The following is a 4,443-nucleotide window of genomic DNA, read 5'->3' as shown; positions in this document are numbered from 1 at the left end:
TGTGCAGGAACATCTCTGATGAAGATGGTCTCCTGCTGTGAATCAGTTTCTTCCTCGCAGGAACAGAAACAAGAGGAACTCAAAAGCAGCAGAGAGGCTGAAACGGAGGACGAAGAAATGGAAAAGAAGAGAAGTGAGGATGAACAGAGACCCTCGGCTGGTTTGAATTAAGAAAATTACAGGGCGAGAAAGAGGAGCCGAAGCCAGAACTGTCAGCTGATTACAGGGCCCTGCTAACCCCAGTCTAAACCTGAACCTGGACCAGCCCGGCTCGCTCTTATTTTAGGCTGCAGCTGGAAACCAAAAACACGTGAAGCTGCTCTCAAAGCGTCCTGCGCACGTCTTCTGATTTACAACCCGGAGCCAACTGTCAGCCAATCACAGCGCTCCTTTAACGCAGACATGCTGCACAAACAGCATTGTCGCCCGCTCACCTACAGCAACACGTGAAACCGAAAGAAAAGACAAAACAAACAACTAAAGAGCAGCTAATCAATTCAACGCAGCTAACAGGAGCTAAAAGAGCTAACCATCATCAGCAGAAGCTAACAGGAGACAACAGGTGTTATCAGTACCCAAGAGAGCTAACAGGAACTGAGCAGAGCTAAAGCGCTAACGTGCTGTTCCAAGATGGCTGTGCAAAAGTTGCAGTGGCTTGTGCTTCTTTTAAAGATTGGAGTCGGCTGTGAGCTGAGCACCATGGCTGAATTTCTTCATTTTTCATCCAGGTGGACACAGGAAGGACTTCTAGCTCTTTGTGAATTATCAGGTGACGAAGGCGGTGCAGGAAGAGGAAAGAAGCAAAGCTGCAGGGCCGGCGTGCTAGCAAGGCTAAAGAGACAGCCTCGCAAACTTCCACTCCCCGGCCTTTTCCTTGCTACCAGAATCCTCATGAAGAAAAGGGACCAACCGAGGCTTGAGGTTGCAGCAACTCGCAGAATCAAGAACAGCTGTTTTCTTGAGGTTAACTGGGTTTGTTCGTGCATACTGAACTCATCAAGCTAACTGGCTACACAACGCGGCGCTGCTACAGAACCAGGCCGTGGCAAGAGAAGAGGAAGGTGTGTTTGTTGATGAAGGACATGGACACTGTGGCCGTGGACAGCTACTGGTCCCCTGACCTTGAGTCATGGGCAATGTTGCCAGAGCTTGTGATAGAAACAAGCAACCAGCTCTATGAAAACAAGCCCCAAAGAAACCCAACTGGCAACCCATCACATTGTGTAAAACAGAGGCTGTTTTTAAAATAGTATAAATACATTTATTATGGCATTACACATAAACAACAGCAAAATTATGCTAAACACTTTGAATAACATACTTTTATGCCAAAAATCCTATTTTTTCTACATATTTTAAAAACCGAAACATCCTGACATCTGCGTGTGAGTGGAGCCCCCTAATGGTCGACTACAGTATGAGTGTTTGTTTGGGTGTGCGCCTGTCGCCTCGCCAACTTGGGCGGGAGCGATAAACAGGAAACGGGGGCATGGAAGGGACAAACTACCTACTACCACTCGTCTTTTGCTTTATAGAGCCCGGGGTCGTGACGTCAGCTGACATGGACCACGCAATGCAGTGCAGAGCTGGGAGATAATCAACTAGTTTCACTCGGAAAGAAAGTCAAGCCCAAATAAGCAACTTCACGTTCAAAACAAGCCCAAAAAACCACAACCCGACACTCACAAGATTTGCAAGCGACTTTAAAAAAAACAAGCCCAAACTCGCTTATAATAAGCAGACTTGGCAACACTGGTCACAGGCGTTGCAGCATTTATACGTGAAGGGGACGTGTCCCCCCCACATTAAAAAAGTTAATTCGGACCCTCCCACGTTCACCATGAAATATTAGTTCACCCAGCGCTGTTTCTACGTCTTGTGAATGAATCCATTCCACTTGATTAATAGGAGAATACTCAAACCACTAAAAGTCCACTCTGGGTTTTCCTGGTTACTTACAACAACTCACTAGACTGCATAGAGTCTAGAGGTCATATGCCTTTGCAGGGCGCTCACGGGGGGAGACACCTTGTGTTCTGTGCGCTAACTTAATGCCACATTAGTGCTGGCAGTTGTGGACCGGGCTGGGGGGTTAGAATATTAGGATGTGTGAGAAAAGCAGAGTGCTACGTTTGTAACATCTTAGCTAATGCATCTGTCTTGCAAGGTGCTAGGTTGTTTGTTTAGGGGGAGTGGTGGTGCAGAGGTTAGAAGAGGGGCCTGTGATCGGAAAGTCGCAGATTCAACTCCCGGTACCGTCAACATCAAAAATGTGGGTAGAAAAGGTGGAATACCCACACCTCCCTCCACCCTTATTCGCCCCACTCTAGGCCCCTGAGCAAGGCCCCTAACCCCCACCATCTGCTCCTAAACAGGTCTCTCTTGAAAATGAGTTCTCGTGGCTCAATGAGACTACCTGGTATCAATCAACCTTTATTTATACAGGTAAATCCCATTGAGCCTCGAGGACTCATTTACAAGAGAGACCTGAACTGTATGGCATGTACGGTATGACTACCTAATTGTTAGTTCAGGCAGCTTGTGGCGCGTGCACATGTGGGGTGTGGGGACTAGGATGCGTGAGAGAAGCTCTATTCACACAAGGAGAGCTGTTGGTCAGGCTACTTCTTGTTGCTCTCTAAAATAGTTACTGAATCAAGTGTTTACTTATATCAGTAAATGTAGATATTTAACAACACATTAAAATACAGCAGAATGCAGGAAATGGCATTTACTTTATTCACATTTTTCTGGGGGAGGAACCCCAGACTGCTCTCCATCCCCAGAACTCCACCCCCACCAGTGTGTCCCTCTCACATTGCAAATGCTTCTGACGCCATTCTGATGCCTTAGGCGCATGATAAAGTAATTATTTTGCTGAAATCATTGCATCAAATGGTCATAAGCCTCGTGTTTTATTTAAGACCATTGCCTCACAGACTGACCGTATCGAGTCCTGCTGTGTGTGAAGATTTCCTTCACCTCTTTTTTGATAAGGTTGCCTCTACTAGGGCTTCAATTCTACATTTTGCACGATACGTCGGTTGTTGTTCCCTGCTGTGCTGTCTTTGACAGGTTTGTGCCTGTTACTCGGTCCTTGCTGCAAAAGACTGCTGGTCAGTTGAAGCCCTCAGGTTCTCCAAACGATGTGATTCTTCCTCGACTATTTAAAGAAGTTCTTCCCACTATAGGGTCCTCTGTTTTGACACTTACCAGTATAGCAGTTTGTCCTCTGACGTGGTCCCTGAAAATTTCAAACATGCAACTGTGCAACCTCTGGTTAACAAAAACAGGACTAGATACTGTTGTTCTTCTGAATTTAAGGCCAAAACCTCAATGATTTTTTATCTCAAAAATCCTCAAGAAGATGCCGTCATTCACCTGCTTCAGCAAACTCACTGTCATCTAGAAAAGGCAGACAGCTCTGTGAGAGTCATGTTCTTTGATTTCTCCAGTTCATTTAACACAATCCAGCCTGATCTGCTTTGTCAGAAACTCCAGAAGACTCACGTGGAGGCCTCAACAATCACCTGGATCAAAGCCTACCTGATGGACAGACCACAGTTTGTGAGACTGAAGGGTTGTGTGTCTAACCAGGTGGTCAGTAGCTCCGGAGCACCACAGGGGACTGTACTCCAACCACTCCTTTTCACTCTGTACACCTCAGATTTCCAGTACAAACCAGACTCCTGTCATCTGCAGAAATATTCAGATGACTCTGCAGTGGTCGGGTGTATCAGAGATGGACAAGAAGCTGAGTACAGGGAACTGGTGGACCGCTTTGTGGCATGGTGTGGAAACAATCATCTCATCTTGAATGTGAACAAAACAAAGGAGATGATTGTAGATTTCAGGAGAAACAGGAGCAGGTCCAACCCTATTTCCACCATGAGAGAAGAAGTGGAGGTGGTGGAGAAGTATAAATACCTTGGAGTTCACCTGGACAACAGACTGGACTGGAGCTGCAACAGTGAAGCGTCTACAAGAAGGGACAGAGCAGACTGTACTTCTTGAGGAAGCTGAAGTCCTTCAACGTTTGCAGCAAGATGCTGCATATCTTCTATAAGTCTGTTGTAGAGAGCGCTGTCTCTTCTGCATCATCTGCTGGGGGAGCAGCACCAGAGCAAGTGACTTAAAAAAGATCAACAAGCTCATAAAGAAGGCTGGCTCAGTTCTGGGGACTCTTCTAGAACCTTTGGAGACGATTGTACAAAGAAGGATTCTTCATCAAATGAAGAACATTATAGACAACCCTCAGCATCCTCTTCATCAGACTGTCATACAACAACAGACTGTCATACAACGTCAGACTGTCATACAACAACAGACTGTCATACAACATCAGACTGTCATACAACAACAGACTGTCATACAACATCAGACTGTCATACAACATCAGACTGTCATACAACAACAGACTGTCATACAACAACAGACTGTCAT

This window comes from Nematolebias whitei, chromosome 11, assembly GCF_014905685.2.
Source record: "Nematolebias whitei isolate Nwh7 chromosome 11, NemWhi1, whole genome shotgun sequence".
In the NCBI taxonomy this organism is placed as follows: Eukaryota; Metazoa; Chordata; class Actinopteri; order Cyprinodontiformes; family Rivulidae; genus Nematolebias; species Nematolebias whitei.
The sequence above is the reverse complement of the archived record's forward strand: the minus strand, read 5'-3'. Positions refer to the sequence as shown.